This window comes from Triticum urartu, chromosome 6A, assembly GCF_056163025.1.
Source record: "Triticum urartu cultivar PI428250 chromosome 6A, HENAU_Tu73, whole genome shotgun sequence".
In the NCBI taxonomy this organism is placed as follows: Eukaryota; Viridiplantae; Streptophyta; class Magnoliopsida; order Poales; family Poaceae; genus Triticum; species Triticum urartu.
This window is the reverse complement of record NC_141878.1, coordinates 345,730,126-345,756,239: the sequence shown is the minus strand read 5'-3', so window position 1 is coordinate 345,756,239 and position 26,114 is coordinate 345,730,126.

The following is a 26,114-nucleotide window of genomic DNA, read 5'->3' as shown; positions in this document are numbered from 1 at the left end:
ACAGTAAGTAAAGAGAGGTAAGAGATAGAACCAGTTCCTTGGTGAGGACAGGTATTTGTTAGACTAGTTCCAGTTGCTGTGACAACTGTACGTCTGGTTAGTGAGGCTGAGATTCAACTCAGAAGACCACGTCTTCACCTTATTCCCCTTGAGCTAAGGACACACAGTCCTCGCCCAATCACTCTGGTAAGTCTTCAAGGGAGACTTCCAAACCTTCACAGACTTCGTTCACCGGCGATCCACAATGACTCTTGGATGCTCAAAACGCGGCGCCTAACCGACTGGAGGATTCACGGTCCTCAAGTGTAATAAGTCTTCAGATCACGCAAATAGAAAGACTTCAGTGATGCCTAACACTCTTGGGCTCTGGGTGTTTAGGGCTTTGTCCTCTCAAGGATTTCTCTCTCAAAGGCTTCGGAGGTGGGTTGGTCTCAAACGACAAAAGCCATGCACTAACTCTGAGCAGCCACAAATTTATGGTGTAGGGGGTGGGCTATTTATAGCCAGGAGGCAACCCGACCTGATTTTTCCAAAATGACCTTGGGTCACTAAGGAACAGACACATGTCCAATGGCAGATTTCAAACACACGCGCCAGCTTGACTTGGGCTACAAGTAAAGCTGACTTATCCACCTCTAGATAAGATTTGCACTCATTGTCTTCGCTCGAAGACATAGGATTTGGTTGAGCATCAGTTCAGTCACTCTGACTTTGTTCACTTGGACCCCACTTAACAGTACGGTGGTTCCTATGACTTAGCAAACAAGAAAAGGAAACTACGAAACAACTATGTCTTCACAATCCATAGTCTTCATGCGATGTCTTCTCATGTCATAGTCTTCATTGTGAATCTCTTCATAGTCCACCATTGTCTTCAATGTCTTCACACATTGTTAGGGGTCATCTCTGGTAGGTAAACCAAATCAGTGAGAGACTACTACCTGTGTTATCCTGCAATTCTCACAAACACATTAGTCCCTCAACCAAGTTTGTCGTCAATACTCCAAAACCAACTAGGGGTGGCACTAGATGCACTTACAATGAGTTGGCTAGGAACATGTATAGAATTTCTCTTGATGTTGATTCTTTGAAACTTAGAACTATTCCACCTAAGCATGATATCAGTGAGTCTCTCAAAGCCATGAGAATTTCCATTGATGAGTGCAAAGAAAGAACCGCTAGGATGCGTGCTAAAAAGGATTGCTTTGTGAAGGCGTGTTCTTCTAGTTTTCATGATAATAATGATGAAGATCTAAAAGTGATTGGTGTGTATCCTTTTAAATCTTTGTTTTCCAATATGAATCTTAATAAATATGGGACTGGAGATGAGTCAACTTTAGTTAGAAGGCGTCCCAATGATTTGGAGTTTTTAGATCTTGATGCAAAAATTGATAAAAGTGGGATTGAAGAGGTTAAAACTTTACATGGCAATGAACCCACTATTTTTTATTTCAAGGAATTTAATTATGATAATTGCTCTTTGATAGATTGTATTTCCTTGTTGCAATCTGTGCTAAATTCTCCTCATGCTTATGATCAAAACAAAGCTTTTACTAAACACATCGTTGATGCTTTGATGCAATCCCATAAAGAAAAGCTTGAACTAGAAGTTTCGATTCCTAGAAAACTTTATGATGAGTGGGAACCTACTATTAAAATTACGATTAAAGATCATGAATGCTATGCTTTATGTGATTTGGGTGCTAGTGTTTCCACGATTCCAAAAACTTTGTGTGATGTGTTAGGTTTCCGTGAATTTGATGATTGTTCTTTAAATATGCATCTTGCGGATTCCACCATTAAGAAACCTATGAGAACGATTAATGATGGTATTATTGTTGCAAATAGGAATTATGTGCCCGTAGATTTCATTGTTCTTGATATAGATTGCAATCCTACATGTCCTATTATTCTTGGTAGAGCTTTCCTTAGAATGATTGGTGCAATTATTGACATGAAAGAAGGAAATATTAGATTCCAATTTCCGTTAAGGAAAGGCATGGAACACTTCCCTACAAAGAAAATTAAATTACCTTATGAATCTATTATGAGAGCCACATCTGGGTTGCATACCCAAGATCTATTCTTGTTTTTATGCCTAGCTAGGGGCGTTAAACGATAGCGCTTGTTGGGAGGCAACCCAATTTTATTTTTGTTCCTTTCCTTTTGTTCCTGTTTAGTAATAAATAACTCATCTATCCTATGTTACAATTGTGTTCTTTATGTTTTAATTAGTGTTTGTGCCAAGTAAAGCCTTTAGGATCTTCTTGGATGATTGTTATTTGATCTTGCTGAAAAAATAGAAAGTATGCGCTCACGAGAATAATTTTCATTTTCAACCAGAGAGATATAAAATACTGATTACAACTGCAGTAGATCAATATACAAATTATTTAGGATGTCCTAATTTCTCAGGATTTCTAGAGTGACATAAGTATTCGAAACCTACAGATTACTACGGACTGTTCTGTTTTTGACAGATTCTGTTTTTTCGTGTGTTGTTTGCTTATTTTGATGAATCTATGGCTAGTATAGGGGGGCATGAACCATAGAGAAGTTGGAATACAGTAGGTTTAACACCAATATTAATAAATAATGAGTTTATTACAGTACCTTAAAGTGGTGGTTTGTTTTCTTATACTAATGGAGCTCATGAGATTTTTTGTTGAGTTTTGTGTTGTGAAGTTTTCAAGTTTTTGGGTAAAGATTTGATGGATTTTGGAACAAGGAGTGGCAAGAGCCTCAGCTTGGGGACACCCAAGGCACCCCAAGGTAAAATTCAAGGACAACCAAAATCCTAAGCTCGGGGATGCCCCGGAAGGCATCCCATCTTTCGTCTTCATCTATCGGTAACTTTACTTGGGGCTATATTTTTATTCACCACATGATATGTGTTTTGCTTGGAGCGTCTTGTATGATTTGAGTCTTTGCCTTTTAGTTTACCACAATCATACTTTATGTACACACCCTTTGGGAGAGACACACATGAATCAGAATCCATTAGAATACTCTTTGTGCTTCACTTATATCTTTTGAGCTAGATAATTTTGCATTAGTGCTTCACTTATATCTTTTTAGAGCACATGGTGGTTTTATTTTATAGAAATTATTGATCTCTCATGCTTCACTGATATTATTTTGAGAGTCTTTTAGAATAGCATGGCAATTTGCTTTGGTTACGAAATTAGTCCTAATATGATAGACATCTGGGATGTTTATAACAAAAACTTGCATATAAAGTGCATTAAATGTTATGAGAAGTTTGATTCTTGATAGTTGTTTTGAGATATAAAGGTGGTAATATTAAAGTTGTGCTAGTTGTGTAATTATGGAATTGAGAAATGCTTGTGTTGAAGTTGGCAAGTCCTGTAGCATGCACGTATGGTAAATGTTGTGTGACAAATTTTAAGCATGAGGTGTTCTTTGATTGCTTTCCTTATGAGTGGCGGTCGGGGACGAGCGATGGTATTTTCCTACCAATATATCCCCCTAGGAGCATGCACGTAGTGCTTAGATTTGATGACTTGTAGATTTTTGCAATAAGTTATATGACTTCTTTATGACTAATTTTGAGTCCATGGATTATACGCACTCTCACCCTTGCATCATTGCTAGCCTCTTCGGTACCGTGCATTGCCCTTTCTCACCTCGAGAGTTGGTGCGAACTTCTTCGGTGCATCCAAACCCTGTGATATGATACGCTCTATCACACATAAGCCTCCTTATATCTTGCTCAAAATATCCACCATACCTACCTATTATGGCATTCCATAGCCATTCCGAGATATATTGCCATGCAACTTTCCACCGTTCCGTTTATTATGACACGCTCCATCATTGTCATATTGCCGTGCATGATCATGTAGTTGACATCGTATTTGTGGCAAAGCCACCTTCATAATTCTTTCATACATGTCACTCTTGATTCATTGCATATCCCGGTACACCGCCGGAGGCATTCACATAGAGTCATATTTTGTTCTAAGTATCGAGTTGTAATTCTTGAGTTGTAAAGTAAATAAAAGTGTGATGATTTTCATTATTAGAGCATTGTCCCATGTGAGGAAAGTTCTTCGAAAAAAGGGAGAAAGGCCATAAAAAAGAGAGGCCCCAAAAAATGAGAGAAAAAGAGAGAAGGGGCAATGTAACTATCCTTTTTCCACACTTGTGCTTCAAAGTAGCACCATGATCTTCATGATAGAGAGTCTCTTATGTTGTCACTTTCATATACTAGTGGGAATTTTTCATTATAGATCTTGGCTTGTATATTCCAACTATGGGCTTCCTCAAATGCCCTAGGTCTTCGTGAGCAAGCAAGTTGGATGCACACCCACTTAGTTTCTTTTGTTGAGCTTTCATATATTCATAGCTCTAGTGCATCCGTTGCATGGCAATCCCTACTCCTTGCATTGACATCAATTGATGGGCATCTCCATAGCCGTTGATTAGCCGCGTCAATGTGAGACTTTCTCCCTTTTTTTCTTCTCACACAACCTCCATCATCATATTCTATTCCACCCATAGTGCTATATCCATGGCTCGCCCTCATATATTGTGTGGAAGTTGAAAGAGTTTGAAAAGACTAAAGTATGAAACAATTGCTTGGCTTGTCATCGGGGTTGTGCATGATGGGAGCATTTTGTGTGATGAAAATGAAGCATGCCCAAACTATATGACTTTGTAGGGATAAGCTTTCTTTGGCTATGTTATTTTGATAAGACATGATTTCTTGGTTAGCATTGATTGAAGTATTATTATTTTTATGTCAATACTAAACTTCTGTCTAGAATCTTTCGGATCTAAACATTCATGCGACAATAAAGAGAAATACATTGAAAATTATGTTAGGTAGCATTCCACATCAAAAATTTGTTTTTTATCATTTACCTACTCGAGGACAAGCAGGAATTAAGCTTGGGGACGCTTGATAGGTCTCCAATGTATCTCTAATTTTTTATTGTTCCATGCTATTATATTACCTGTTTTGGATGCTTATGGGCTTTATTATACACTTTTATATTATTTTTGGGACTAACCTATTAAACGAAATCCAAGTGCAAATTGTTGTTTTTTTGCCTATTTCAGTGTTTCGCATAAAAGGAATATCAAACAGAATCCAAACGGAATGAAACCTTCGCGAGGATCTTTTTTGGAACAAACATGATCCAGGAGACTTGGAGTGGACGTCAAGGAAGCAGCGAGGTAGGGTGGCGCGCCCAGGGGGCCAGGCGCGCCCCCACCATCGTGGGCCCCTCGCAGCTCCATGGACCTACTTATTTCGCCTATATACACTCTTATACCCTAAAAACATCGAGGGGAGCCACGAAACCACTTTTCCACCACCACAACCTTCTGTACCCGTGAGATCCCATCTAGGAACCTTTTCCAGTGATCTTCCGGAGGGGGAATCGATCACGAAGGGCTTCTACATCAACACCATAGCCTCTTCGATGATGTGTGAGTAATTTACCACAGGCCTTCGGGTCCATAGTTATTAGCTAGATGGCTTCTTCTCTCTCTTTGTATCTCAATACAAAGTTCTCCTGGATGTTCTTGGAGATCTATTCGATGTAATCTTTTTCCGATGTGTTTGCCGAGATCCAATGAATTGTGGGTTTATGATTAAGATTATCTATGGACAATATTTGATTCTTCTCTGAATTCTTATATGCATGATTTGATATCTTTGCAAGTCTCTTTGAATTATCAGTTTTATTTGGCCTACTAGATTGATCTTTATTGCAATGGGAAAAGTGCTTAGCTTTGGGTTCAATCTTGTGGTGCTCGATCCCAGTGATAGAAAGGGAACCGACACGTATTGTATTGTATTGTATTGTTGCCATCGAGGATAAAAATACGTGGTTTATATCATATTGCTAGAGTTTATCCCTCTACATCATGTCATCTTGCCTAATGCGTTACTCTGTTCTTATGAACTTAATACTCTATATGCATGATGGATAGCGGTCGATGTGTGGAGTAATAGTAGTAGATGCAGAATCGTTTCGGTCTACTTGACACAGACGTGATGCCTATGTTCATGATCATGCCTAGATATCATCATAACTATGCGCTTTTCTATCAATTGCTCGGCAGTAATTTGTTCACCCACCGTAATATATGCTATCTTGAGAGAAGCCACTAGTGAAACCTATGGCCCCCTGGTCTACTTTACATCATATAAGTTTCCGATCTACAATTCTAGTTTACTATTTATTTTGCAATCTTCACTTTCAATCTATACAACAAAAATATCAAAAATATTTATCTTATTATCTCTATCATATCTCACTTTTGTAAGTGACCATGAAGGGATTGACAACCCCTTTATCGCGTTGGTTGTGAGGTTCTTGTTTGTTTGTGTAGGTACTAGGTGACCTGCGTGTAGTCTCCTACTGGATTGATACCTTGGTTCTCAAAAACTGAGGGAAATACTTACGCTACTTTGCTGCATCACCCTTTCCTCTCCAAGGGAAAACCAATGCATGCTCAAGAGGTAGCAAGAAGGGTTTATGGCGCCGTTGTCGGGGAGGTTGTACCAACTTAATCAAGATTTGATCTCTCGTCAACAAGCCATTTCTGGTGCCGTTGCCAGGGAGATCTACGCACAAGTCAAGACATACCAAGTACCCATCACAAACTCTTATCCCTCGCATTACATTATTTGCCATTTGCCTCTCGTTTTCATCTCCCCCTCTTCACCCTAGCCATTTTATTCGCGTCTTTTCCTTTTGCTTTTCTTTCGCCATGGCCGAATCAAAAAAGGGCTAAGGGTTCTCTCCCAAGCTTTAGTACTTTGTATAGTCTCTCTGTTCTTTCTAAGCTCATAAATAATGATGCTATGGAAAGACCTACCGGGGTTATCAATGAGGGTTTGAATAATTTAGATGAAGATGATCCTGGCATTTTTCGTTATTTACTTGAGTATTTAAAAGATGCATTGGATAGGTTATTAAGGATCCGATCCAGCTATGTGCCCAAATATCATATCGAGATATACCTGGAAAGCTTTTATGTTGGCTTACCCTCTTCATTCAAGAAAGTTTTAGACTCTATTTTTGAAGAAGGTTTTCTTGAGGGGGATCCCATAGATACCTATGAAAAGATGAAAACTATATTTGGGCACCCCATGAGTGAGGGTTGAATCCACCTCTCTTTTCTGCTTTTATCAAAATGAAATTATCAAAGAGATGAAGTCTAGCTTAGATGCAAATTTCCGTAGCATGCTTAATCTTTCTTCTACCATTAATGGACACATACTTTCTCAGAATAGAAATATAAATGATATATAAGAAAATTTATCTTTTCTTTCCTAATACCAGAGATGACAATACCTAGATCTATTCTTGCTTTTATGCCGTTAAACGATAGCGCTTGTTGGGAGGCAACCCAATTTTATTTTTTTCTTTCTTTTTGGTTCTGTTTAGTAATAAATAATTCATCTAGCTTCTGTTTAGATGTGGTTTTATGCTTTTAATTAGTGTTTGTGCCAAGTAGAACCTTTGGGAAGACTTGGGGGAAGTTTATGCGATCTTGCTGTAAAAACAGAAACCTTAGTGCTCACGAGATTTGCTGCCATTGTTTACTGGAGAGTGCAATTAGGTTGATTGTTATTGCAAATTATTAATAGAAAAATTCTTCACGTCCACCAATTTATTTCATAATTTTTGGGGTTACAGAAGTATTCGAAACCTACAACTTAGTACAGATTGTTCTATTTTTTAAAAGATTTTGTTTTTCGTGTGTTGTTTGCTTATTTTGATGAATCTATGGCTAGTATCGGGGGGTATGTACCATAGAAAAGTTGGAATACAGTAGGTTTAACACCAATATAAATAAATAATGAGTTCATTACAGTACCTTGAAGTGGCGGTTTGTTTTATTATACTAACGGAGCTCATGAGATTTTTCTGTTGAAGTTTTGTGTTGTGAAGTTTTCAAGTTTTGGGTAAATATTTGATGGATTTTGGAACAAGGAGTGGCAAGAGCCTAATCTTGGGGATGACCAAGGCACCCCAAGGTAAAATTCAAAGACAACCAAAATCCTAAGCTTGGGGATGCCCCGGAAGGCATCCCCTCTTTCATCTTCGTCCATCGGTAACTTTACTTGAGGCTATATTTTTATTCACCACATGATATGCGTTTTGCTTGGAGCGTCTTGTATGATTTGAGTCTTTGCTTTTTAGTTTACCACAATAAACCTCTCTGTACACACATTTTGGGAGAGACACACATGAATCAGAATTTATTAGAATACTCTATGTGCTTCACTTATATCTTTTGAGCTAGATAATTTTGCTCTAGTGCTTCACTTATATCTTTTTAGAGCACGGTGGTGATTTTATTTTATAGAAATTATTGATCTCTCATGCATCACTTATATTATTTTGAGAGTCCTTTAGAACAGCATGGTAATTTGCTTTGGTTATAAAATTATTCCTAATATGATAGGCATCCAGGATGGGTATAATAAAAACTATCATAAAAAGTGCATTGAATACTATGAGAAATTTGATACTTGATGATTGTTTTGAGATATGAAGATGCTGATATTAGAGTCATGCTAGTTGAGTAGTTGTGAATTTGAGAAATACTTGTGTTAAAGTTTGTGATTCCTGTAGCATGCACGTATGGTGAACCGTTATGTGATGAAGTTGGAGCATGATTTATTTATTGACTGTCTTCCTTATGAGTGGCAGCCGGGGACGAGCGATGGTCTTTTCCTACCAATCTACCCCCCTAGGAGCATGCGCGTAGTACTTTTTTCGATAAATAATAGATTTTTGCAATAAGTATGTGAGTTCTTTATGACTAATGTTGAGTCCATGGATTATACGCACTCTCACCCTTCCACCATTACTAGCCTCTCTAGTACCGCGCAACTTTCATCGGTACCATAAACCCACCATACAAAACAGCCACCATACCTACCTATTATGGCATTTCCATAGCCATTCTGAGATATATTGCCATGCAACCTACCACTGTTTCGTTTATGATGACACGCTTCATCATTGTCATATTGCTTTGCATGATCATGTAGTTGACATCGTATTTGTGGCAAAGCCACCTTCATAATTGTTTCAAACATGTCACTCATGAGTCATTGCACATCCCGGTACACCGCCGGAGGCATTCATATAGAGTCATATTTTGTTCTAAGTATCGAGTTGTAATTCTTGAGTTGTAAGTAAATAAAAGTGTGATAATCATCATTATTAGAGCATTGTCCCAAGTGAGGAAGGGATGATGGAGACTATGATTCCCCCACAAGTCAGGATGAGATTCTGGATGGAAAAAAAGAAAAAAAGAGGCCATAAAAAAGAGAAAAGGACCAAATAAAAAAAATGAGAGAAAGAGAGAAGGGACAATGTTACTATCCTTTTACCACACTTGTGCTTCAAAGTAGCACCATGATCTTCATGATAGAGAGTCTCCTATGTTGTCACTTTCATATACTAGTGGGAATTTCATATTATATAACTTGGCTTGTATATTCCAATGATGGGCTTCCTCAAAATGCCCTAGGTGTTCGTGAGCAAGCGAGTTGGATGCACACCCACTTAGTTTCTTTTGTTGAGCTTCAATACACTTATAGCTCTAGTGCATCCGTTGCATGGCAATCCCTACTCACTCACATTGATATCTATTGATGGGCATCTCCATAGCCCGTTGATACGCCTAGTTGATGTGAGACTATCTTCTCCTTTTTGTCTTCTCCTCAACCACCATTATATTCCACCTACAGTGCTATATACATGGCTCACGCTCATCTATTGCGTGAAGATTGAAAAAGTTTGAGAACATCAAAAGTATGAAACAATTGCTTGGCTTGTCATGGGGGTCGTGCATGATTTAAATATTTTGTGTGGTGAAGATGGAGCATAGCCATACTATATGATTTTGTAGGGATAACTTTCTTTGGCCATGTTATTTTGAGAAGACATGATTGCTTTATTAGTATGCTTGAAGTATTATTATTTTTATGTCAACATTAAACTTTTTTCTTGAATCTTTCGGATCTGAACATTCATGCCACAATAAAGAAAATTACATTGAGAATTATGCTAGGTAGCATTCCGCATCAAAAATTCTGTTTTTTATCATTTACCTACTCGAGCACGAGCAGGAATTAAGCTTGGGGATGCTTGATACGTCTCCAACATATCTATAATTTTTTATTGTTCCATGCTATTGTATTATCTGTTTTGGATGTTTAATGGGCTTTTATTTACATTTTTATATTATTTTTGGGACTAACCTACTAACCAAAGGCCCAGTGCAAATTGTTGTTTTTTTGCCTATTTCAGTGTTTCACATAAGAGGAATATCAAACGGAATTCAAACAGAATGAAACCTTTGGGAGAGTTATTTTTGGAAAAAACATTATCCAGGAGACTTGGAGTGGCCATCAAGAAAGAAGCGAGGAGGCCACGAGGCAGGGGGCACGCCCAAGGGGGCAGGCGCGCCCCCCACCCTCGTGGGCCCCTCGCAGCTCCACCGACGTACTTCTTCCTCCTATATATACCCATATACCCCAAAAACATGCTGGAGCACCATGAAACCCTATTTCCACCGCTGCAACCTTCTGTACCCGTGAGATCCCATCTTGGGGCCTTTTTTGGCGCTCCGCTGGAAGGGGAATCGATCATGGAGGGCTTCTACATCAACACCATAGCCTCTCTGATGTTGTCTGAGTAGTTTACCAAAGACCTTCGGGTCCATAGTTATTAGCTAGATGGCTTCTTCTCTCTCTTTGGATCTCACTACAAAGTTCTCATCGATTCTCTTGGAGATCTATCCGATGTAATTCTTTTTGCGGTGTGTTTGTTGAGATCCGATGAATTGTGGGTTTATGATCAAGATTATCTATGAAAAATATTTGATTCTTCTCCGAAATATCTTATGCATGATTTAAATATCTTTGCAAGTCCCTTCGAATTATCAGTTTGGTTTGGCCTACTAGATTGATCGTTCTTCCAATGGGAGAAGTGCTTAGCTTTGGGTTCAATCTTGCGGTGTCCTTTCCCAGTGACAGCAGGGGCAGCAAGGCACATATTGTATTGGTGCCATCGAGGATAAAAAGATGGGGTTTATATCATATTGCTTGAGTTTATCCCTCTACATCATGTCATCTTGCCTAATGCGTTACTCTGTTCTTATGAACTTAATACTCTAGATGCATGTTGTATAGCTGTCGATGTGTGGAGTAATAGTAGTAGATGCAGAATCGTTTCGGTCTACTTGTCGCGGACGTGATGCCTATATACATGATCATGCCTAGATATTCTCATAACTATGCACTTTTCTATCAATTGCTCGACAGTAATTTGTTCACACACCGTAGAAATTGCTATCTTGAGAGAAGCCACTAGTGAAACCTATGGCCCCCGGGTCTATCTTCCATCATATTATTTTCCTATCAATTTGTTATTTCTATTTTGCAATCTTTATTTTCCAATCTATACAATAAAAATACCAAAAATATGTATCTTATTATCTCTATCAGATCTCACTCTCGTAAGTGACCGTGAAGGGATTGATAACCCCTTTATCGCGTTGGTTGCGAGGTTCTTGTTTGTTTGTGCAGGTACTAGGTGACTTGTGTGCTATCTCCTACTGGATTGATACCTTTGTTCTCAAAACTGACGGAAATACGTAAGCTACTGTGCTGCATCACCCTTTCCTCTTCAAGGGAAAACCAACGCAAGCTCAAGAGGCAGCAGCGGACACACGCTCTGGTGATCGGCGAGCTTGTGGTAAGTGACGTAGAGCCCATAGCCTTCATGCGAGCACTCCACCCTCACCGATGAGAGGACGGCGTCCACCGCCGTGTTCCGCACGTTCAAGCCACCACCACGCTCGCACTTCTGGCACTGCCGCTGGTTCTCGGGGTGCTCGACGCGGCAGTCCGCGCAGGCCAGTGCCCTCCCTTGCACTGCACAAATCAATCGAACAACACATCAATCAAGAAACCTGCACCTTGCTCGATCAACCGAATGGACGAGGTGTATTTGAACCTCATACACTGGAGGCTTCAAGGGACGGAGGCACAAGGGGCAGTGGAGCAAGGTGAGGTCCATCAAGACCATAGAGAGCTCCATCGCCGGGTCATGTTCCGTCTGCATGATCTCGCCCTCCGCCTACACAACCATCTCTCGCTTTATTAGGGCTGGGGCATTACAAAGCTTTACCATCACATATTCATACTACTTCAAGGTGCATTAAATCAACACATGCAAGTATCAATAGGAGAGTCACGGCATGCATGCATGCGTTGTAATTAATGCATCGGTAAACGCACATTATTGAAATATATCGAGTGTAGTGCTTTGATGCGTCACGTAAACTCGTACAAGACCGAGAAGTTTGATTACTACAATGCCCTCTCCCGCACGGACTGAGCTCCGGTGCCTTAACCGCACCTGCCATTGGCTGCATGATAGGTGGGCCACCCACCTGTTGGGCCCACTTGTCATACATGCAAAGGCAGGAGCAGTAAGTCAATGAAGTTTCGTCCCTCCCTTGCACATGAGCGTGGTGGCTGGCAGGACTAGGAGAAGCTTTCGTTCGCTACATGCTCTCCCTCCCACACGTGGTGGACATGCAGCAGTTCAATCGGTGTCAGATGGCCAGAAGCACACTGTAGTACTCCTCCACTGCAGTAGAACTCCATCATTGTTTGACTTCCCGAAGAGGCGAAGAGCCAAGCGCAGCCCAGACACTCGTGTGGCAGTTTCAAGTGTAGAGTAGTCTAGGATAGCGTGTACCATGCCTGTAAGCTTAAAATCGTTGCGGTCAGCTCCATGTTTTTTTATTAAAATAATCTTCTGGACCTACCTGTCATCCTGGTGATTGTAGTTTGCATGCTCATCTAGTCAAGACAGGAATGTATATTTTAATTTGTGGTGTGGTAAATGTTAGAGGTTGTAGCGAATGCAGTATTGTACACTGCGGGTCTTTCAGCCAAGTTTAGAGGCAACCATGTGGGGCCAGTGCTATGATGTGTCGCGTCAACTTGTACAACGAGGAGAAGCTTGATTTTACTACCACACACCTTCTCCCTCACCCATGCACGCGGTGGCTCGCAAACGAGGACAGGCTTTTGCTTAGGCTGGTCGTAATGGAATACTAGTATCATGCATATGATACTAGTGTATGATACTACACATCCATAGTGCATAGTATCATATGTTAGTATCATCGATGACTTAATTTATTAGCATGCATGACACATAGTAGCACAACATTTAATATGATACGGTATCATGATATGATACTCAACCCTCTCTTTCTTCATTTACTTCTATGCCACCTCATCAAATTTGCCTAGTTGGCATGCATGATACTCCCTCCGTTCCTAAATATTTGTCTTTTTAGATATTTCAAATGGACTACCACATATAGATGTATATATACATATTTTAGAGTGTAGATTCACTCATTTTGCTCCCTATGTAGTCACTTGTTGAAATCTCTAGAAAGACAAATATTTAGGAACGGAGGGAGTACTATTGTAACACCCCGGATGTAACTTTCCCAATTTGTACTCCAACTCTTGCCATTTCCGGCGTTAAGATATTTTATTTCCTCGGGTTCGGGTTTTTGTCTCCGTGTGTTGTTATCGTTGTCATGCATCTCATATCATGTCATCATGTGCATTGCATTTGCATACGTGTTCGTCTCATGCATTCGAGCATTTTCCCCGTTGTCCGTTTTGCATTCCGGCGCTTCGTTCTCCTCCAGTGGTCATTTCTAGCTTTCTTTCGTGCGTGGGGATTAAACATTTCCGGATTGGACCGAGACTTGCCAAGCGGCCTTGGTTTACTACTGGTAGACCGCCTGTCAAGTTTCGTATCATTTGGACTTCGTTTGATACTCCAACGGTTAACCGAGGGACCGAAAAGGCCTCGTGTGTGTTGCAGCCCAACACCCCTCCATTTTGGCCCAAAACCCACCTAACTCTGCTCCATCACCTAGAGCGTTCGATCACGATCGCGTGGCTGAAAACCGCACCTCATTTGGACTCTCCTAGCTCCCTCTATGCCTATATATACCTCCCCCATTCCAAATCTCAGATCCCCTCGTCAAACCCTAAAAAAAAACCATCTCCGCCGCCGCCGGACGTGTCCGCACAGGCCGAACAACGTCCGGATCCGCCTCCGCCAACCGGGAGCCGCCCCGTGGGCGCCTCGGACCACATCGCCGCCGCCTCCCCGCGGGCCCGCGCGGCCCAGGCCGGGCCCCCCGGCCCGCATCGCCACCGCGCCCCGCCTCCTCGCGCTCGGCCCGCCCGGCCGGCGCGCGCCGTTGCCCCGCCGCTGCCGCGAGCCGCCTCCATCGCCCGCGAGCCGCCGCCCGCTGCCTCCTTCTCCGGCCACCGCAGCTGCCGCGGGTCCCCGCCTCCGCCGCGCCGTGTCCGCCACCCGGAGCCGCCGCCTCCTTGACGCCGGCAAGCTCCACCGCCGCTGGCCGCCCTCGCCCCCGCCCTCGCCTCTTCTTCTCTCCCGCTGGCGAACCGAACCCCGGCTGATACAGTGCTCGCGCCGCTGCCTCGGGAAGTGTGCAGATCTGGAAACCCTAATCCGGCGGTTGATTTTTTCCGAAGTCCCCGGATTTTCCTAGCCCAAGTGCCCTTGTTCATAGCCTCGTAACTTTGCATCCATAGCTCCAATTCATGCATATAGCATATCAAAATGTTCATCTCAGAGAGTACATCATTTCGTTCCAGTGCATCTTTTTTATTTGAGCTCATCTTGATGCCCGAAATGCTGTTAGAAGAGGGCTACTTGAGTTGATTGCCAGATCTGTTACTCCGTTTAGCTCTTTTGTCATTTTTGCCATGATTTTTGTGTGCATGATATGCCCGTGAGTTCTACATATGTTTTGTTAAGGGTTTTGTCATGTCTCCAGAGGTGCAACCCATGTATTTTTAGGATGTGTGTGGTGCCTTGTGCAAGCTTGCAAAGTGGTGCACTTGCTAAGTCTGTTTTCAGTGACCTAGTGATTTCACTAAGTCCTGGAGCTGTTTATCTCATGATGCCTTATGTTCGTGTTGTTTCCTAGTGATCCGTGCCTCTTTTGAGGATGATCAGTAAGGGAGTTTTGTTAATCTTGTAGTGCTCTATCCATCCATGCCTTTGTTTGCAATTATGGAGCACCCTAGCTTGAGACAATCGAGCTCTACTTTTGCTACTTTGTGAATCTGGGCAGATTGTCAACTTGTTTGCAATTTTGCCGGTGATGTTGTAGTTGATCCGTGCATGCTATGCTATTGTTCTTGCCATGCCTAGCTTGCATTTTGTGCCTTATTGATGGGTGTATGCTTGTCTTGCCATGACTTGCACCGTAGTGAGTGCATCGAGCTCGTAAACATGCCTACTTGAGTTATATTTCAGCATGTGTCAGTTTTTCACTAAGTCTGAAAACTGATTATGTTTTTGCTATGTTCACATGCTTGCAATTGTATTTTCTGACCCCTTTTGGCTCAAGGTCACTAAGGGACTTTTGTTAAGCTCTTTGAGTAGCTCCATGCCATGCTTTACTTTGCCATGTTCAGGTCCTGTAGCATGTAGTTTTGTTGCTCCGAAGAGAGCTACCTGATTTGAAATTCCAGACAAATGTTAATTTCCCTAAGTCTGAGATCTGTTTGTCATATGCATTTTTGCCATGCTTGTTTGAACCTGTTAATGTATGAATTGGCCATAGCTCACTGCTAGACTTTTGTTAAGCATCTTGTGTGCATCCTTGCCATGTATTTTGTTGTTATGTTTGGGTGCTGTAGCATGTTCATTTCATTGCATTTAGATGCCTACTTGCTGATCGCAGACCGGTGTCATTTTTGAATCGCTTGCCATTTCCAAACCGTAACTCCGATTCTGGCGTTCTTTATATCTTTTCAAGCGATTTCGTCTCATCTTTCCAGTGGCACACTTGGATTTCCAAGTTGAGGCCAGGTTCATGCATTTCCTGTCATATCTTGCATTTTGCATCCCGCATCGCATCCCGCATAGCATATCTTATTTGCATCGTGTTGTTTGAGTTTGCACGTGGTTGATTGTATCCTTGTTGCTTGTTTGTCTTGTTTGGGTAGAGACGGGAGATGAGTTCGCTAACAAGGAGCCCGTTGAGTTTGCTTTCGAGGATCCAGTCAACTCTGACAACTATGCAGGCAAGATGATCATACCCTCAAAATCACTACTATCTTTGCTATGTTAGTTTGCTTGCTCTTTTGCTATGCCATTGCTACGATGCCTACCACTTGCTTGCAAGCCTCCCAAATTTCCATGTCAAACCTCTAACCCACCATGGTCCTAGCAAACCGTTGATTGGCTATGTTACCGCTTTGCTCAGCCCCTCTTATAGCGTTACTAGTTGCAGGTGAAGATCGGAGGCCGTTCCTTATTGGAATATTTATTTTCTTGTTGGGATATCATCATATTATCTTGTTATCTTAATGCATCTATACACTTGGTAAATGGTGGAAGGCTCGGCCTCTCGCCTAGTGTTTTGTTCCACTCTTGCCGCCCTAGTTTCCGTCATATCGGTGTTATGTTCCCGGATTTTGCGTTCCTTACGCGGTTGGGTTATAATGGGAACCCCTTGATATTTCGCCTTGATTAAAGCTTTTTCAGCAATGCCCAACCTTGGTTTTACCATTCGCCACCTAGCCATTTTTTCCCTTGGGTTACTAGAGCCCAAGGGTCATCTTATTTTTAACCCCCCGGGCCAGTGCTCCCTCTGAGTGTTGGTCCGAACTGAGCTGCCTGCGGGGCCACCTTGGGGAAACTTGAGGGTTGGTTTTACTCGTAGCTAGTCTCATCTGAGTGTGCCCTAAGAACGAGATATGTGCAGCTCCTATCGGGATTTGTCGGCACATTCGGGCGGTGTTGCTGGTCTTGTTTTAACCTGTCGAAGTGTCTTGAATTACCGAGATACCGAGTCTGATCGGAACGTCTTGGGAGGAGGTCTATTCCTTCGTTGACCGTGAGAGCTTGTCATGGGCTAAGTTGGGACTCCCCTGCAAGGATTTGAACTTTCGAAAGCCGTGCCCGCGGTTATGGGAAGATGGGAATTTGTTAGTGTCTGGTTGTAGATAACTTGAACCTTAACTTAATTAAAATGAATCAACTGATGTGTTACCGTGATGGCCTCTTCTCGGCGGAGTCCAGGAAGTGGACACGGTGTTGGAGTAATGTTTGCGCAGGTTGCTCTCTAGTTTCTCGCTCGTGCTTTGCCTCCTCTTCTCGCTCTCTTTTGCGAATAAGTTAGCCACCATATTTGCTAGTCGCTTGCTGCAGCTCCACCTATATATACCTTGCCTTACCTATAAGCTTAAATAGTCTTGATCGCGAGGGTGCGAGATTGCTGAGTCCCTGTGGCTCACAGATTACTATTACACCAGATGCAGGGCCTGATGATTCCGCTCCAGGAGACGCGTATGAGCTCAAGTGGGAGTTCGACGAAGACTCACAACGTTACTATGTTTCCTTTCCCGATGATCAGTAGTGGTGCCCAGTTGGGGGTGATTGGGACTGTGTCGCATGTTGGGTTCTCTTTTATTTTGGCACCATAGTCGGGCCATGAGTGTTTGGATGATGTAATGTTATTTATGCACTTGATTGACGTGGCGAGTGTAAGCCAACTATGTTATCTCCCCTTTATTATTATTTATATTACATGGGGTGTTGTGAAGATTGCCTAACTTGCGACATATGCCTTCAATGCGATTATGCCTCTAAGTCGTGCCTCGACACGTGGGAGCTATAGTCGCATCGAGGGTGTTACAACTATCTATGATAGTACTCCCATTACAACTAGCCTTATAGAGTACTACAACAAGCTATCACTCCCGCACGCGGTGGACGGACATGTAGCAGTGGATTTGATACTGTAGAAGTAGTAGTAACATCATTGTTCGTCTTCTCGAAGAGGCGAAGAACCAAGCGCAACCCGAATGTGGCAGTTGCGAACCTTGGAGCACGCATATAGCCAGGCTCTTGTATGAGACAAAATTGCTATGTGAGCCCACTATTGTAGTACTTGCTAGTATAGCCCTATAAACTAGAAAGGAGTATTTGCCTTTCTAGAGATTTCAAGTGACTAGACTACACCGAGACGGAGTACATATGGAGCAACATGAGTGAATCTACACCATAAAATAAATACGTAGGTCTCTCATTTTCCTCTCCGCCTTGGTCGCGGTGCACAATATTGAGTATACTAGTACTGTCATCTTCAAATTTACGAACTCACCATAGGCACCTCGTCATCGGTGGGAACATCTCCTGATAGGCGATAGGCACGAGCGGCAGTCGCCTCCATAGGTGCTTGAATGCCATTGCAAAGGAGGGATAGGGTAGCGGTTCCCGAGACGTTGAACGGTCAATGATGCATCCTCAATTACATGCAGAGGGAATTAATTGGAGGAGCAGAATAGAGCCAGCATGATGTGAATGCAACAGAGTTTGGATTCTCATATAAAGGTTCCCAACCACTCCAATCCATCTACTCGTAGTCTCTGCGCAACACTGCTCACTCCAATCCAAGACCAAGTGACCAGAAGCCACAACCACCTATGGAGGCGATGGACGCGAGCGGCAGTCGGCTGTGCCAAATCATCCAAGGCGTCGGCCTGTGGCCCCGCGCCGCACAGCGTTTCCAGAAGGTGCTGGCGACTGATGGTGTCGTAGCCCTCGCTGACGCCGCTTCGCCTCTCGCATGGACGACATGATGGTCAACTCCACCTGCAAGTTCACTGCCGTCAAGAAGTGCGCAGACGACCTTGCCGTACTGCTTCAGCCCGCGCGCCCAGGCTTCTCATTGCCTGCCACCCTCATCGGCCTCCATGGTGATGAACTCTTTCAAGCCCTAGTTGCCCTGCAGGTGCGGAGGTTGTGACGAAGAATGTGCACCTCGAGGACGCGCTCACCGTGTAGCGCCTCGCCATGCGAGAAACTGTCGACCTGCACATCCACGTCTATGAGGAAATCATCTACATAGGCCACTACAAGGCCAGCAAGGACAGAAAGACGTTGGCCTTCTTCCAGCAGCTGGAATCTTTGGACGCCATTGTTCAGAAGCACGTTGACCTGGCCATGAAAGCCGCTGCTACTTAGCCGCCGTTCGGTGGGCCGGCGCCCTGAGTTGAGGAGGTGGACATCGTCAATGGATGCATCTCTTCTTCTTGCCTCCTGTAACCAGCACTGCATCGCCTCATGGCCTTAATATTTTAATAGTATAGTACTCCCTCCATTCCCAAATATAAGTCTTCCTAGAGATTCCAGCAAGTGACTACATACGGAGCAAAATGTCTACACTGTAAAATATGTCTACATACATTCGTATGTTGTATTCCATTTGAAATATCTAAAGAGGCTTATATTTAGGAATGGAGGGTGTATATGGCATTTTTATTCCAGTCGTAACGTTTTCACTTTGAGGTGGGGCCACAGTTGAGCAAACTAACCATCGGCAAATACCCACCCCCCCCACCGGGAGTCGGCTGAGTTTAGAATTAGAAGAGAGAAACGAGGGAGAAGAGCTAGTTGTAGCACGGACGTTGTTATCAGATGGTACTCGTGTTGATAGAATAGGAGTACTGAGTACCCGTACCTCTTTTTTTGAGGGAAAAAGTAGTCGTATGTCTAGTACTACCACTAGTTGGGTGCGTGCGACATATACCTGTCATCACTTTAGGTCCATTTCGAACCGCAGCTACGCTTCACCGTACATATTTTTTCACGCATTTATCCTCCTATAGCTATATGTACTCCTAGGCTATTTCCACGTGCTCCCTTTCGCTGACATGTGGGACATAGAGCATCTGGGTCATAGTGCATGCACGACTCGGAGCATATGCCGAGGTACTTTACATTTCAGACCTCACGAATTACATGCAAACCCCCCGCAGAAGAATAAATAAATAAATGAATTACTACATGAAACCGGATTATTTTGGAGAAACCGGTGCACATTCATTAAATTTTGGACAGAACACGTTTATAAAAAACTACCGAACCTAAACCAGTCTAAGGGCCTCTTTGATTCACAAGATACTGAAAACACAGGAATGTGGAAAGTATGATGGTGATGAACCGAGACGAGGAGAACTCTAACTCAGTTAGAGGTTAGAGTTAGATTCTAACCCTGAACTAACTCTAAACAAAAGAGGTGTATGGATGGTAGGGTTAGATTGACAATAAATTTTCTTTCCCAATCATTTGACTACTTTGGACCCTATTTCGTGCCAGATTTGGTGTGGCCGGCTCTTGTGTGGCCTCCTCCCGCTCACAATTGACATAAACAAACCATCTTTACAAATCAAGCATGCAAAACATGATAAATTTTACTTTGTCCATACAAATGAGATATCCCACTTAAACATACAAGTCCTCAATCAAGCTTCACAAAAAACAATACATTGCATGAAACAAAGCATGAGCTAACTCATCACGAAAGTCATTCATGATAGGGACTGAGCCCGGAGCCCCTCACGCACCTAGGGAGGAGCTCGTCATCGTCGCTCTGGAGGAATGCTCTGTAGAGCCCAAGTATCGGGAACCCCTCCGACACTGGCGCTTGCGAGTTGAGGTCGACACCGGCATGGGTAGCAGGGCCACTTGCCGACGGCTACGAATCGAATCTTTGGGCCTCTAGAAATAATGCACGCCTGGAAATGAAATACCTAGAAAGGTGAACTAAATCTTTGGGCCTCTAGAAGTAATGCACGCCTGAAACTGAAATACCTAAAAAGGTGAACTGAATCTTTGGGCCTCTAGAAATAATGCAAGCCTGGAACTGAAACACCTAGAAAGGTGAACTGGTTCTTTGGGCCTCTAGAAATAATGCAAGCCTGAAACTGAAATACCTAGAAAGGTGAACTGAATCTTTGGGCCTCTAGAAAGATTTATTACCTCCTTAAGCAGCATCAAACAATTCCATGCGTGCACCACAAATCTATACCAAGTTTAATCAGGATAAACTTTTCCAAATCATAATTAGCGCTAGAGAAATAAAGTTCAATGATATGGCTGTGAGATAGAGAAGGAACGAACAAAATTACCCCTCTTGCGACCTCCCTAGTAGATGTGTCGCCGCCGCGCACGATAGAGGGAGAAAAATGACCGGTGAAGGGGGAGCGGGGCGAGCTTTGAAGGCCGGAGGGAGAGGGCAGCCGGAGGAGGGCGGTGGAGGTCGGAGGGAGAGGGCGGCCGGAGGAGAGAGAGGGTGAGCGGCGGAGCGGCACTTGGGAGGGTGGCCCGATGGGGAACAGAGAGGAGTCATGCGAGGGGGCGGAGGGAGCGATCTGGTGCGGGCAGGGGAGATTTCTTTAGTTCTCTTTTAGTGGGCCCGAGGAGAACAAACCCAATTAGAACCTCTCCACCAGCTAGTTTTTTTAGCTGGGTTAGAGCAAACTAGCTCATACTAACCCCTCATGTTTGGATAATTTAAGGCTATTTCAACCCAAACTAGCTCTAACTCAGGGATCCAAACAAAGAGGAGTAGTATTGTACATGCTACAGCCTGGACCGTAGCACGTTATTTTTTATGGCCATATCAGCACATTGTTTTCTACTGCTGATTCACTGGGCTGCCGTGGTTCGCACCCCTCCGACGTGAGTAGTACTACTATGTAACGCCCTCGATGCGGCTATATCTACCATGTGTCGAAGCACGACTTAGAGGCATAACCGCATTGAAAGCAATGTCGCACGTGACGTAATCTTCACACAACCCATGTAATACATAAGGGAAAGAGATACATAGTTGGCTTACAATCGCCACTTCACACAATACATGAATAAAGCATTACATCATCCAGATACAATCAAGGTTCGACTACGGAACCAAAATAAGAGAAGACTACCCCAAATGCTACACAGATCTCCGATCGTCCCAACTGGGCTCCACTACTGATCAACTGGAAACGAAACAAAATATCAAACACGATCTTCATCGAGCTCCTCCTTGAGTTCGGTTGCGTCACCTGCACGGCATCATCGGCACCTGCAAGCTGGTTTTGGAAGTATCTGTGAGTCACGGGGACTCAGCAATCTCACACCCTCGCGGTCAAGACTATTTAAGCTTATGGGTAGGTAAAAGGTATGAGGTGGAGCTGCAGCAAGCGACTAGCATATATGGTGGCTAACATACGCAAATGAGAGCGAGAAGAGAAGGCAAAGCACGGTCGAGAAACTATGATCAAGAAGTGATCCTAGAACAACCTACGCCAAACATAACTCCAACACCATGTTCACTTTCCGAACTCCGCCGGAAAGAGACCATCACGGCTACACACGCGGTTGATGTATTTTAAATTAAGGTCCACTTCAGTTTTTCTACAACCGGACATTAACAAATTCCCATCTGCCCATAACAGCGGGCACGGCTTTCGAAAGTTCAAATCCTTGCAGGGGTGTCCCAACTTAGCCCATCACAAGCTCTCACGGTCAACGAAGGATATTCCTTCTCCCAAGACAATCCGATCAGACTCGGCATCCCAGTTACAAGACATCCTCGACAATGGTAAAACAAGTCCAGCAACACCGCCCGAATGTGCTGACAAATCTTGATAGGAGCTGCACATATCTCGTTCTCAAGGCACACTCAGATGAGCCAGACGTCGGGTAGGCCAGCCCAGAGTTGCCCCTGGTAGCCCCGGACATCGCACAGTTGGACCAACACTTAGAGAAGCACTGGCCTGGGGGGTTTAATAAAGATGACCCTTGAGTCTGCAGAACCCAAGGGAAAGAAAAGGCTAGGTGGCGAATGGTAAAACCAATGTTGGGCATTGCTGGAGGAGTTTTATTCAAGGCAAACTGTCAAGGGGTTCCCATTATAACCCAACCGTGTAAGGAACGTAAAGTCCGGGAACATAACACCGATATGACGGAAACTAGGGCGGCAAGAGTGGAACAAAACACCAGGCATAAGGCCGAGCCTTCCACCCTTTACCAAATATATAGATGCATTAATTAAATAAGAGATATTGTGATATCCAACAAAATATCCATGTTCTAACAAGGAACAAACTCCAATCTTCACCTGCAACTAACAACGCTATAAGAGGGGCTGAGCAAAGCGGTAACATAGCCAAACAACGGTTTGCTAGGACAAGGTGGGTTAGAGGCTTGGTTTAACAATATGGGAGGCATGATAAGCAAGTGGTAGGTATCGCAGCATAGGCATAGCAAAAGAGTGAGCAAACTAGCAAGCAAAGATAGAATTGATTTCGACGGTATAGTCATCTTGCCTGAAATCCCGCAAGGAAGAAGAACGAGTCCATGAAGAAGACAAACGGACGTAGTCGAACGGTTCCTCACAAACGCGACGTTATCGGAACCAACCCGAAGAAGCAAACACCGGAAAGAAGCACACAACACAGTAAACAACCAACACATGAACATGGCATGATATGCGGGATGCGGTATGTGATGCATATGCATGATTTGGAAAAGGAATGATTGAAACTGGCCTCAACATGGAAATCCAAGAGTGCCACTGGAAAGGTGAGGTGATTTCGGTCAAAAACGATATAAAGATCACCGGAATCAGATGCACGGTTTGGAAAAGACAAGCAAAACAAATATGGCACCGATCTGCGATAAACAACAAGTAGCGTTCTAAATGCATCAAGATAATTAAGCTACTGCACTCAAACATGGCAACAATATACATGGCAGGGATCCACTCATGATGCTTGACAAAAGATGAACACTGAGCTATGGCTAATTCACTCATTAAGAGGTTAAAACAAGCACGGAAAAAGAGCAAATGATAACAGGTTTCAGACTTTGTGAAATTAACACAAGTTTGGAATTTATCACCAGGAAGCAATCTTTAGAGCATGCAAACTACATGCTACAGGAACATATCATGGCAAATCAAGGCATGGCATGAAGCTACTCTAAGCATATAACAAAAGTCCCTTAGTGACCATGAGCCAAAAGGGATCAGAAAATACAATTGCAAGCATGTGAACAAAGCAAAAATATAAACAGATTTAGACTTAGTGAAAAACTGGAGCATGCAAAACAGATTAACAAGTAGGCATGTTTACGAGCTCGATGCACTCACTACGAGGCATTGCATGACAAACTAAGCATACACCCAGTAAATAGACATGACATAGAAGCTAGACATGGCAAGAACAACAACATAGCATGCATGGATCAACAACAAGCTCGGCAAAATCGCTAAACATGTTAACAATCTGCCAGGAACATTTTATAGCAAAAGTAGAGCTCTATTGACTCAAGCTAGGGTGCTCCATAAATGCAAACAAAGACATGGATGGATAGATCACCACAATATTAACAAAATATCCTTACTGATCATCCTCAAAAGAGGCACGGATCACTAGGAAACAACATGAACATATGGCATAAAAATAAAGACAGGTCAAGGACTTAGTGAAATTCTAAGTCCCTGAAATCAGTATCATTGAGTAAGCTACTTTGCATGCTTGTGCTAGTCACCACAAAGATCACAAAAATACATGGCATACACCCCTGTAAAGATGGCAGGGCATATAGCAAAACACATGTAGAGCTCAGGATCATAGCATGCACACATTAATCATGGCAAAAATGACAAAAGGACATTTGCTGAAACAGATCTGACATAATCATCACATAGCCCTTTTCCATAAGCATTTCGGGCATCAAGATGAGCTCAAAAGAGAATGATGCAATGAGATGAAATGATGTACTCGTCGAGACGAACATTTTGATATGTTACACGCACGAATCAGAGCCGCGATGACGAAATTATGCCATGATAAACATGGGCACATGAATCTGGAAACCTCCGCGAAAAGTCAACGCGGGATGAGGATATCCAGGACGAGGAGGCCGTTTGGATCGCCGGATTGGTGGATCTGATCCAATCTTTGGGATCTCGCCGGAGCAGACGAGGAAGGAGGCAAGAGGCGCGGGGGCTCGCCGGAGTTGCGGGGAAGCTTGCCGGGGTGCGGGATCCGGCGCCGGTGGTGGTGGGGAGGCGCAGGGCGCGGTGGCGCCGGTGAGGCGGCGGAGGAGCGCATGGCCGGAGCAGTGCAAAGATGGGGAGGCGTGCAGCGGCACTTGCCGGCGAAGGGCGGCGGGCGGTGGCGCGGTCGCCCGAGGCGGCTGGGCGTTAAGGCGGCGCGGCGATGTGCAGGCGCCGCAGTGAGGTGGCGGTCGCCGGAGGGGCGCAGGCGATGGCGGAGATGCGCGCCGGCTGCGGGAAAGCGGCGGGCGAGGTGGCGATGCCGGGATGGGCCGCAGCGGGCGAGTGGCGGCGGCGCGCGGGCCTGCGCGGGCCCGCGATGGGCTCCGCGGGCCGGCGGCCTGAGGAAGGCGGCGGAGGACAGGTGGCAGCTCCGGATTCGCCGGCGGCGGCGTTGGACATGTCCAGGCGTGGTGGGAAAATGTCCGGCGGCGCGAGGAGGACGAAGTTAGGGTTTCCTCCGCGAATTTCTCGGGGGAGGCCACATATTTATAGGTAGAGGGAGCTAGGAGAGTCCAAATGAGGTGCGGTTTTCGGCCACGCGATCGTGATTGAACGACCGAGAAGATGGAGGGGGTTTTGGTGGGTTTTGGGCCAGGTGTTGGGCTGCAACACACACGAGGCCTTTTCGGTCCCTCGGTTAACCGTTGGAGTATCAAACGAAGTCCAAATGGAACGAAACTTGACAGGCGCTCTACCGGTAGTACACCAAGGCTGCATGACAAGTCTCGGTCCAATCCGAGAACGTTTAACACCAGCACACGAAAAGAGGTGGAAAGGGCCACCAGGTGACATAGGAGCATCGGATAGCAAAATGGACAACGGGGAAAATGCTCGGATGCATGAGACGAACATGTATGCAAATGAAATGCACATGATGACATGATATGAGATGCATGACACACAAGCAATGACAAGGCAACAACAGCGAATAACTGGAGGACACCTGGCACATCGGTCTCGGGGAGTTACAACACTCCACCACTACGAGAGGATCTCGTCCCGAGATCAAGAATGGCACCGGAGGGAAAACGGAAGAGAAAGAGGAGAGGTAAAGCTAAGTTGCTTCTTTGACAAACGAGTGAAACCACGAGCCTTGAAAAGGTTAAGCCATTGAAAGAAGA